The sequence below is a fragment of the Phasianus colchicus genome, chromosome 14 (assembly GCF_987193195.1).
Source record: "Phasianus colchicus chromosome 14, bPhaCol1.hap1.1, whole genome shotgun sequence".
Lineage (NCBI taxonomy): Eukaryota > Metazoa > Chordata > Aves > Galliformes > Phasianidae > Phasianus > Phasianus colchicus.
The window spans coordinates 7604667-7617069 of NC_143449.1; the positions used below are offsets into that span (position 1 = coordinate 7604667).

Consider the following 12403-nt stretch of genomic DNA (forward strand, 5'->3'; position numbering starts at 1 on the left):
TTGTGTTTATTTGTTTTCAATAGGATTAACAGGAATATCCTGGAGGCACAGGAAATTTGAAGAAATTACCAAGGCTGGGCCTTACAGATAGCATGCCACACCTTGGTTCTGCAGCTGTTTGTTCTGAGTTTTTACCTGTATGAGTGGAATGACTTAAGGATGGTGTGTGTTCTGTAACCAGCAGTGTGTATGTTTTCACTATACATACATTAAATCCATGCAGAAATGTGTATGCATGTGCCATGCACACAGGGCTTGGTGCTTTTAAGAGCACTCATGTACTGCTTTGACTTAATGAACATTCATTGACCAAGTTTTGAATACTTGAACAGAAGAATACACAAGGAGATTGGAGGAGATCCTAAAGCCCACCCAGTTCCAACCCCTGCCATGGGCTGGCTGTCCCCCACCGGCTCAGGCTGCCCTGGTCCCCATCCCACCTGGCCTTCAGCACCTCCAGGGATGGGGCACCCACAGCTCTCTGGCAGCATTGCCAGGGCCTCACCGCCCCCTGAGTAAATACTATTTTCCTATCACCTGACCTAAATTCCCCCTCTTTTAGTTTAAAGCCATTCCCCCTTGTCCTATTGCTATCAGACTGGGAAAAAATTGCTCTCCCTCTTTCTTTTAAAGTCCATTCAAGTAATGGAAGGACTTGCAATATATTTAAAATCTGTCATGAAATTTAGACTATTAACAATTGCAAAAACAGAAGTTTAATTTTCAGATCTAACAGCCTTTATTTCACATGCTCTTCTATGGAAAGATAGGCCAATTTCAATGGGTTTAAGAGAAAGAAGAAATAGCAGTTCAGAGACTGCTCTGAAAAATTTGACCTTAATCAACACAGTGAGATGTCATTTTCTGCTCGCTGAAGGAGAATAAGCAATAGTGGCAAATGCTTAAAAATTGTGAAGATTTAATTTTGATTTTCTACAGATGATTTTTTTAACTTACTAATTCTGTAACTATGTATACTTTGCCTAAATGACCTTGCTTCAGGTGTGAAAATTAACAAAATTATTTTCTGACTACCAGGATACTTTTTTCCCTGTGAGCTGTTGATTGCTCCTGTACTGTTGCTCCTGCTGGTCTCCAAGTCATGGCTGATTGCTTTCTGTGCAATTTTGTTGGGCCATAACCTGCCATACTGTTGAGGAGGGAGACTCCCACACGTGAGTTCTGCTTCTAACTCCTACAGCTCCTATTGCTTTCATGGCATTCAGAGGGTTATATTGGTTGGCTCAGTCTTTAATTAAAGGGAACTTGGGTTTGCTTCTTTGCTCTGCCCTTCTGGATTAAACCGGGTCTGTAATTGATTAGTAACTGTGTTTTCTGTCTGCTGCTCAAATAATTTTGACATTTACAAACTTACAAATGCTCTCTAGGTACAAGCATGTTACAGGTAAATATGAGTTCGGACACTGGCGTATGAATTCCCTTTGATTATCTAGGCTGGCGTTCTGCCTCTGATGCTGGGGAAAAAAGGCACAAGAAATATGACAGTGACTAGTTTTAGAAAACTTCCCCTGAAAGAAATGTCCTTTCTAACAACTGGTAATCAAAAATCCATGTCTGTGGACTTATTTCTACATTAAGTCTTCTTTCAAAGTTTAAAAATACAATTTCATTTCTTAGTTATGTAGTATTTGATGCTGTTGTTGATGAAGCATTTGGATCTTTTTGTATATAGCCATACTCTTGGTCCTGATTATGTCATCAGGCATTAGGAGCTCACAGAAGTAATAGACTGCAGTACTTGAGCCAGCAATGGCAGCACATGCTCACTGTGCTATTCAGCCAACATTCTTAACTCTGACCTGAGGACCACCTCGGGAGATAAGAGTTCCTTCTTATCAGTGAGTCTCAGTTTCTCTGCCAAGACTGTTAGCAAAAACCACATTCAGAGCCAACAGTATAGTTTTGTACAGCAGACGCTTGTTCACCAGAAACTCTTCTGAGATCACTAGAGTGATTTCATATAGACCACCAGAAACTATGCATTGTAGCATGTTTACGTTCCTATTTCACCCAGGGCTCGAACCCTGAAGAACTGCCAAATTGTCAATTCTGTAACTCATTTGTTTCCTCAAGACCTGGCACGCACTTACCTGTTTCTATCTGAATCGCGTGTATGCTAGCAGTGTTGTAAATCAGTGGATGTTATTCCTGTTGTAAAGATTAAATCTTAGAACTGTTGAATATTTTCTGAAATTCAAACAACATTTGAATTATTGTCACTACTGTACCCTTGGGGGGCTGTCAAGTTATAAAATCAGAACTATTCTTCCTGTGGCTAGTTATTTACCCAAATCACAACTCCTTTTTCCCTTCATAAATAGCTCATGCAGTTATTATTGATCATCAAAAACCTCTACCTTATAATCAGAGGAGTGGCTGAGAGACAGATACCTTACAGATTTAGGTCCTGTGGACTTGTTTATATATTTTTCAGTAGGAAAAGAAAAATAATGACAAATTATTCTAACTCTGCAGACAGCTCTTTCTGTTATGTTCATGAAAAGATTAAAAATTTGTTGATAATTCCTAAATGAATCAGTCTGTACTTTCCATTCCTATTTGCTACCATTTTCCCAGGATGACCTTAAAACATTTTATAACTTTATTTCACATCTCTGTCTGAGTAGAAAGCTATGCTCATGCATCATTTAACACTCTTCAATTGAGAAGGTCACTGTTTTGGCAGAGCTGGGTGTTGATGTGATGGAAAATTTTGGTTTTGCATTATATCAATAACTCTTCAAGATGTGATACTGGAACTTAGGGATCTAATCTTCTGGAAAATGATGAGTGAGATCCAACTCTTGTTAGTCTTTGAAAGAAAACCTGACTTCTGTGGCATATGCAAGTGCTATTTAGTTGTTTCCTTGAAAATGAAAAGCCGAAGAACAAGAAAATCAACATTTTTATCCTTTTTCCAACATATGTATTCATAAAATACACAGATTATTTTCACATTTTATTTTTAAAATAAGACTGAAATAAGATTAGATTTTGACATTATAAAATAATGGTATGGAATATTTTTTACCTAAACTCTGCATCTATAATCTCACAACACAGAGAAAATTAACCCTTCCAATGTTAAATGTTTGGAGCAAAACTCTGGCAATTTCACTTTTTCTATGGAAACCTAATGGTTTCTGTTTGTTTGTTTGTTTGTTTTCCTGTTCTACCCATATAGATCCATCCTTGGAAGTCGTGTAAGAGCTTCAGGTTTGTATTTCTTCATCTGTCTGAATATTTTACAGAAAAATTTAATCATGATTTGATTTGGCAATTATCTTTGCCTTTTTTCTGCATAAGTTAATTTTTCACTGTACAATAAGTAGAGATTAGTTGGTCAAAATGGTGGCTACTTTTCCACCATCTCTTGGCCAAAACGCTCTGAGGTCCGTTTTCAAGATATATTACCAGTGGCTCAGGTCAGGAGCTGGGCTGTAACCCAGTTGTCCTGTGAGGACAGGGATTTCCACACAGTCTGAAGTCAAGCAGCCATCAGGGGTCTTGCTTTTAATCCATGACACTGTGGTTCCAATAGAACCAGTGTGAAAAAACAACTTCTTCCCCTCTTGGGGATTACAAACGATGCTTTAATTTACCAGCACTAAGAAAACTTCATTTTTATCTCTTTGTTTATCACAGCTGTTTGTTGTTGTGTTGTTGTTGTTTTTTACAAAGTATTTTATAACAGAAAAATCCAATAACAAATCCTATTTAAAAAATTTTGAAACAAGGTGATCTGGCCTGAGTCATGCTAGGCAATATCTAGGCCATTCCATCTTGAATACTTTCTGTTTTAAAAATGCTGTTCCCAGAATATGCATTTTTTACTTTTAATTGATCTTTTTGAAAGCAATACGCATCTGTTGTTGAGTATGTTGAGATGAACAGGGAAAATCTTTTCTGCTAATTAGTATTAGCATCTCTGTTGCATTCAAGATTTATTCCCCTAACTTGAGAGGTAAATAAAGAGAGAATTTCTCCTTATGCCTCCAAGGAAAATCTATACACAGAAGAGCAAGGTAGAACCAGGTTTTGAACCCAGTAGTTCACTATTTATTCTGTGTTCAGACCACTAGGTCCATTTTATTTGCAGATGGTGCTTCATTCAGCCCTCCAGAAATCTAATCACTTTAGGATTTCCATCATCTAACTTTACAGTTACTTAACAGTAACATTACTTGCCATGCAGCAGTCTGGATATTTCAACACAATTAAGAGATAGGAAGAGAATTGGTGGAAGAGTGAATCAGAGGTCATAGTCTAGTTCACTGTCCGGCCAACCAGTGCTCATTCTGATAAATGAAAACAGAATGCAAAGTTTAAGAAGAGCCAACAAAATCTTAATAAATAATTAGAGCTTGAATGTTTCAGAGAACCATGTTTTCTTGGCAACATTGGGCGGTAGTCATTTCTGAACAAACAAGATTGAAATTTGTGTCTCAGTGAAGCAATTCTGGAAGCCTGTTTGCTGTGCCACACAAAGACCATTTCCGACACTCTCAGCCAGATGAATTTCCTTCGCGTGTTGGATGTATGGTGCATTCATAGGAAAATGTGCCGCAGAAGGAAGCTCAGACTATTGCCCAAAAAGAGACAGGCCTTGCTCTGAGGCATCACTTGCATTGATGAGTCCATGGGGCCTTGCCAGGGGACATTTGGTTTTTAACCAGTTAGGAGCTGGCTCCAGTACTCTTCTAGGCACATTCACATCATCAGGATTTGTGTTTGCTCAGCAGTTGTAAAAAAAAATTGGGCCTGCAGGTTCACACTTTCTGCAGGGATGATTTACAGGTGTAAATGCACTGTGCACGTAGCAGTTTGTCCCTGTGTGATCTCAAGAACACATGAGTTTGTACAAAGACTGATCTTGGGAAATGCCTCTGTGATCAGAAATACTACAAGCCAGTTAATGCCCTTTGCCACATTGGGTATTATTAGTTGCATCTGTAAAATAGAAAACTGAGGCACAGGAAGCTGAATTTTCACTCATTTAACCCCACATGTGGTCCAACAGACTGTATTGCCTCTCAGATAATTTGTGTTAGTGTACACAGTGTTGGAGAATTCACTCTCCACTTTTAAACCAAGCTGGGGAAATTTTCCCCTCTAGCCCTTAGAGGGGAAATGGGGCATTCACCTAAGAGTCCTTGCAGCAACAGGCTGGGCTTGGGGTGGGCAACCGGAATGGCGCTGGACAATGGGACAGAGAGGGAGAGCTGTATTTATACTCTTCATTTGCCATCCCAGGCAAATACCTCTCTTGTTCTTCCTTCTGCAGCCAGGGAAAGAAGACAACAATAGGTACAAATTAATGTTTTCTCCTATTTGTTTTTATTATTATTATTTTTATTATTTTATAGTGCTGTTGCAACGTTTGTTTCCTTCTTTTAGCTTCATGGAGTTTGGGAACCTGGGGAAGAACTGACTGCCACTGCCATTTTAGCTTTAAGGATCTTTCACTACACTCACACATTAAAGGTTTGTTTGCTTTAAGAAAACATTTGCCCTCATTAAGTAGGAATGTATGAAATCTGGTGTCAATAAGCTTAATTGGTATGAAGGCTTGATTGGATTTGGGGAAGAGGTGTAGATACTGCTTCCTGCTGTACTTTGTAAAGAAGCCTGACAGGATGGCCTCAGCGGAGAGAGCTCTTAAGCAGGAATCTAAAGTGTGTGAGTGAAATCCTTGGATGAGGGCTGAAAGGAAAAGTGCAATTAGTGGTGGTCTTTTACTGGGTCTGATGGTAGTCAGCTCTGATTCACAGACAAGATTTAACACTGAAACATGGTGGAGGAAGTACAGCTGGTGGATCTGGGTGGAGAAGTTTGTGTTGTGAAAGAGAAGAGGTTTTCTGGCATAATTTGGGATTTTTGGGGAGGGGCTTGTAGCTAAAATGGAGAGTCTTGGTTCTTGCTGGTATGGTTTAACCTTCCTAGGAAGACACTTCAATGTGTGTTTGATTAAGATGAAAACAGGCAGAACAAGTGGAAAATAACAGCACATCTCAAAGAAAATTCCAGTGGGTAAGATCTGTTAGTTGGCTTCACATAGAATGTCTGGACTAAGTAATCTTCTTTTTAGGGATTAGGAAAAGGGGTATAAATGTACACTTCAGGGTATAAGAAATTAAAGGGTAGCACAGCTGCTAAAAAATTAAAGTTGATGCATTCGCCTCTATAAATGCAGCATGTTTGCCAGAACTCTGCAGTTGGATTAAACTCAAAGCATATGTTTTCTGACTTCAGGATTATCCTACACTGGGCGGCATCCATCAGTTCTGCTTTCTCTTCATCAGAACAGCTGAAGTTCTGCAAAGTACCAGTCTACAACTGAGCCGTTCTTACGCCTCTTTCAGTTCAGTCCTTAAACTGAACTTTCCCTTTTTATCCTCTTCTTTCCCTTCTTTATTTCTTCCTTTTTCCTCCTAATGTCTTTATTTCTAATACCTTCTCTTGATTATGTTGTCTCTGAGAAATGACTCCATCATACCCGTCTCCATTGCCTGTGCATTTCTTCTTAAAATCTGCTAAAAAACTGTCCCTTGTTCCAGCACACCTGTGTCTGTTCACTTTGGGTAAGGCTGTTTCCACTGACTTTGAAAATCCCAGTATTTTATCTACCAGCTTCTGTACAGTATATTTATTATTTTTCAGAGTTTTCTGCCCCTTCCTCCCCTCCACCCCCCAAGAAATGCAGAAAACTGCAGCATAACTGGGAGCTATTTCTATGACCGTGAGATGAAGACTGCTGTGCTAGGTAGCATATGACTACAGCTACAGTTGTGTGTAGAAGGTATGATATTTTAATCACCCCCAAATCATCATTTTTGAATCAGGGGAGGCTTCTGATCCAAGGGGGAGAAAAACACGCACAACTAGAAATTAATTATTATAATTCAATTGATGGGAGAAAAAAAAAATCTTCATGTGTGCATTCTCACCATTTAGGGTACCCTTTTGAGTAACTGTTGCTCCATTAGTCTTGATCAGTCAGGAAGATTAATACTACCTGAGACTCCCTAGAACACAGGAACACAAATACTCTAGAAAAGAATCACAGCAGACAGGTTGCACGTCTAGCAGCTCCAGGAGGGTTTGCTGTCATGCAGAAGTTTCAGATTGTGTGTTGTTAATTCTACGTCTGCAAAGCTGAATGATCCAAGCCTCACTTTATTGATTGGTGGCTAGATTAAGGGCAGGATCCAGAATTGAGTGCTGAGTAAGACAGCAGTGTGAAGAAATGCAGAGTGAAGCTAGAAAGGAATGATGAGAGATATTAGAAATGCGAGGAAAAAAATAACAAAGGAGCCCTGGGAACTACAAGGAAAACCTGAAGTGCTGACCAGGTGAAGAACTCCCAGAAATCTTGCTGCCTGAATAATGGTACTAGCAGCATGGCCAGTGTTCAATATCAAGTATTCTGCAATGCAGGCCTTCTTCATAGATATACATGATACCTAATTGGCCTGGAAGCTGAGTACACTGGAGACTGATTGCCAAGGGCAGGGCGTGGACTGCTGGAATCTGTCTGCAGGAGGTGGAAAGAAACCAGAAAGCAGGAAAAAACTGGGAGGAGCAGGATGAGGATGACCCAAAAAGGGAATGGCAAAAGGGTTCTGTAAGAAACAGAGCAGAAAACAAGACTGGAAACGGCGTGTGATTAATCTACTTGCTTTTTCCTCTTTGTGTTGTGGAAACTTGACTTTATAAGCTGACTTTCACCAAAGAAATATCTGGTTTCCATATGGAGACAAGTTAGATCAAAGGTCAACGCTGTTTTATTCTTTTAAGAGCCATCATGTTATAATGCTTTATTTGATATCTCCCATAATCATTTTCCTTTTCTTCATTATACAAGGTCATATCCTAAAGTAATGCCTCTTATTTTATTGTGTTGGCACGTGGCACCAGAGGTGGATGTTGGTGGTATGGCAGTAGAGGTTGAACCTTCCCACCAATATCCTATTACATTTTGTTGTCGTGTGTGACAGATGGCAGCAGAGGGGCAGTGTGACACAATGACATCTGACATGGAAGTACGTATGAAGCAAAGGGGTGGAACTGAATTCCACTGTGTGGAGAAAATGGCATCCACTGCCATTTATTGGTGCTCAGTGAATGTTTATGGAGGCCAAGCAGTGGGTGTGAATGCAGTGAGGAATGGGTGGTGCCTTTCATCAATAATACCATCATAGCAGCTGTGAAACAATGGGTCGTTTCCACTGGTGCAGATTTTTACGAGCGTAGCGTGCAGGCACTCATTCATCATTGGAAAAAATGCATAGCTAATGGTGGTGACTATATTGGAAAATAGTGTTTTGTAGCTGTGAATTTGCTGTAATAAATGGTGTTATTGTGCTCTTTTTATCTGTTGTAGTTTCCATGTACAGAGGAGGCATTAATTTTGGAGTGACCAATGTAAATGATTAATTCAGCCTTTGAGAATTGCAGGGTTCTAACTTGCTTATTTTGCAAAAAAGTACTTGTTGCTACATCAGAAAAACCTGACTGGCTAGTAAGGGGGGAATTCTTCCTAATAAATAGTCCTTCTGGGTAGAGAGTGCCTCTGGAAATGAGAAATTTTCTGAGAACTATGCAAGTCAGAATAGCATGAAGCATCTTGCACTTCCTGCTTTGTGAATACATTATAAATCAGAAAAACAAATTTTAATCTAAAAATTATTTCTGAAATTTTGGATAGGGAAGAAAATTTGTAATGCACAGTATTATGGAGAAACTGAGACTTGAAAACAGATACTATCCTAATTTTACAGCCTGCCTGATGTACCTCTGAGATTTTGCTGGACTGTCCATTCTGAAACTGTCAAAAGGATGGGGAAGACTTGTCTTACTTTTGTCAGTTTCTCATCCATGTAATTACATGGATCTCAAGGGATTTGCTCTTATTTTCTCCATTCAGGAAAGAAATAGACCCATAATATGCAAGAAATCAGTTCTGCTTCCTTCCTTCAGTTCTCTTAGTCAGACAGATTAAGAAAGATAATGGAAAAGAGCACTCGAACAAAAGAGTGAAAGTCATGTTCCATCTTATGGGAGAAAATGAGAGGAGCTCCTCTGATAGGGGCTGTAATAAGAGATGTTTCATAGAGGATGGGTGGCATAAGGTGGGACGTTCACTCTGCCAGATTTTGATTTACATGTGAACACAATGGTGAAGCACCTGTTGAGAGCTGAAAGCTTTTCTAGAGATTTTGGTGCTAATTGTCACCTCGCAGCTGGAGGATTATGTGTAACCTGAGCATTTAGCACTGAAGTTCTTACAGCAGCCTTGACAAGCATTGAAGGGAAAAGTTCCTTTTTCTTTTCTTTTTCCTGCAGTTAGTACCACAAAATGGTGTTTTGTAAACTTGTCTTTAATTGCTGAGATGCCTTTTCAAGAAGGAGGGCCTACTGTCTGCAAGTAAAGCCACTGCGAATGCGCAGAAATTGTTTTCACTTCAAATGTAACTGTAATTCTACTGAATGCTGCACAATGTGTGCAACTGAGTCAGATCTCTTGTTCTCTTGCAATAGAATAGTCCATGTTGTTTTTTTTATGTATTCTTAAAATACTTTCTATTGTATGAACGTACTTAACCTAAATGGATCTTCTGTTACCTGGAATGAAATATAGATGGTAGAACAGGTAAGTTTGTTTTATGCCTGCATAAAACTCCATTTGCTTCACTGAGCCATGGTGGGATCAGTGCAGTGCAGTGAATTCATCCTTTTTCCTTGTCATGAGAATGACAGTTTAATGGAGAGTTATAGTACCAGCCTTTTATGTTAGCTACAGACAAGCAATTGGAAGCATCACTAAAACCATCATATTTGGCTGACATATGAATAGCTGTACGTCATGAAACTGTACTCCTGAAACCTGCTTCTCCTTCGTTTACTCTTAATCAGAACTAACTGTGGAAATTTCTCAAAGTTTATATTAAAAAAAGAAAGGTCATACATGACAAATTAATTCAGTGTAAATCTAGGTTTTTCAATTTATATTCTTGCAAGTCAAAAAATAGGATTTGAGTTGCATATGTAACTCTAGCTCCTAGCTTGAACGCTGCAATCTTTTTCCTCCCTTTTCAGGATTTCAAATGGGAAATTATCCCACAGCATTCACTAATACTGAATTCTCTTATCTAGGTTCACACATAGTTAAGAAGAGGTGATTTCTATGGTGAAGAACTAGGTGTTTTCTTCACAAATGTGCTGATGGGGAAAATGGTAACACCTGAAGATACAGAAGGCAGAACAAAAAACTCCTATGTGCTTCAGCTGTGGCTTCTACAAAGGTAAGATTGAAAACTTTTGTCAGAATTGAAAAAGAGCCCTAATTTCTAGAGTCGAGCAACATTTGCTTTTTTTTTGGTTTACATTATTCAGTTGTGGAATTCACTACCTGTAATTGACACCCAGCAAGCTTTAAACAACTTCCTTGAAAATGCAACTGTCTTAGTGCTCTTGTTCTGTAATTTCTAATGGATTATGTGCAGCTTGTGATACAAGTAGATGTATTTTCACTGTGCATGTAAAATGGAGTGTTCTTCAGTGAGACAGTGATGACTCAAAATGGAAAAAATCATTTCTGTACACTAATTGCATCAACTTCTGTATTATTTTAACTTATCACTGTTTCTACTAAAAAAGATATGTACAAATGCAACATTTTAAAAAGACAGTTGTTTGTATTGGAAACTGCTAATCAATAGGATTGGAAATACTTAAACTTTACTATTTCTGAACAACTGACTCATTTTGAAAAATAAAAATAAAAAAACCAACAAAAAGTAGAGTGGTGAAAGGAAATCATCTTGTTGAAGAAATGTAAAAGTAACAGTTTTGGCAGGCCGCTTTGGGTGATGTCATTCTACAGAATGTGTTAAAGTCTGTTATTTTACAGCAGAAACTGATTTCTCAAGGCAGGCAGAGTCTATAGGCACTTAGTGTTGCTCTCAACTTTAGCCAGCCAAGATCTGTGCTTTTTTACACCTCGTTTGATGGTAATAAACCATGCACACTTCCAAATACAGGACCTGGAGGCTTTTTTTCATATACAAATTCATATACAACTCATATTTCAAGTGTGTGTGTGTGTGTGTGTCTTTGAAATCTTTGCACGCTATTCATTGTGTGGGTTTATCTCTTGGCTGAGGATGTGCTCATTGCTGGTGTTCAATATTCGTTACCTTCTGGAGCTGGTTCTGGCAGATAAGAACACTAACAATAGCATTACATTTGGGAAAGCAGAGTTACGTTCTTTTTCTATGCTGCCGATTCCTTGTGAGGTGACAATTCCTTACTGTATCTCTCAAGAGGCTTGCTAATATTTAGTCAATAGAACGTCCAAGTAGCTGCACATCAGTGTATGTTTGCTTCTTCATGATTGAAAATAGGTCTCAATTCTAACTATGTCACCTTGAGTGTGTTACCTTCAGTAAATTGCAGAGAGCTTTCCTGTATTTAAGGCGTTTAGTAGTAAAAAAATTAGGTTCTCTTGACATTATCCAAAAGGGCATATGAATTAGGTGCTTGGTGGAGGATTTAAGGATTGCCCAGATTAAAAGCAAGTAAATACAGCTCACCTGTGTGCTAAGATAAGACAGTGTTTGTATTTGTTACATCTTATGTAACTACCTTTATTATTACATCTGCTGTGTCCAATTTATTTCGACTGTTGACCCTCATTGTGTAGTATACGTACTTCAAAATAAAATTGTCAATATTACAGCTGGTAACAGAATTCTCAGGGCCTGATGCTGTCCTTCACTACGCTGTGGAAATTTTGTGGGCTGCTAATGGAATAACATGTCTCTTATGATAAATTAAACACTATTAGTGTCTATTAGACACTATCAAACACTAGTGCATTTGAAAGAGAAAATACTGCATGTGTTTCATGTACATTATTTTCCCTTTGTATTTTAATTCCAGCAGGAAATACCACTGCAATAGTTGGAGTTAAATTATTGTTTCTAGGAGTATATTAAAATAACGTTTAATTCCTCAAGATCCCAAGGTTTTCTGTCTTGTCACTAAGTTTATTTCTCATTTGTGTGTGCTAGTATGGAAGTATTGGTTTGGAAATCAGCGTTGCAGGGACTCTGCTATATCCACTAAGGAAAATCTGTTTTAATAACATTCAGAGTAGTTCATGACAGCTTCTTAAGTTCTGCTAAGTTTTTGTTAACAGAATGATTATAGTTTTTCCAAGCTCAACGAATGTTTTTTTACTATAAAAATTACATAATATATTGGTGTCTGTTGTTGCTGTTTGCCTGATACATCCCATTGGGAGACCCTTTTGGTTGCTTTAAACTTTGTCAAAGATGAACTATTTAGTTTGACGTTTTCTATGTTAATTAAAAATCTG

The 12403-nt window shown here is 38.4% G+C and overlaps 1 long non-coding RNA gene across 2 annotated transcripts in view; it reads left to right on the top strand.

Moving 5' to 3' along the window:
- The first annotated feature begins 1048 nt into the window (after window positions 1-1048).
- The window catches only part of LOC149915989 (uncharacterized), a 69158-nt gene continuing 57803 nt past the window's right edge, over window positions 1049-12403 (top strand). For both annotated transcript variants that reach the window (XR_016471007.1, XR_016471008.1), the window contains exons 1-2: window positions 1049-1175; window positions 10177-10325. This is a non-coding gene — a long non-coding RNA (uncharacterized LOC149915989). The remainder of the gene's footprint in view (window positions 1176-10176; window positions 10326-12403) is intronic.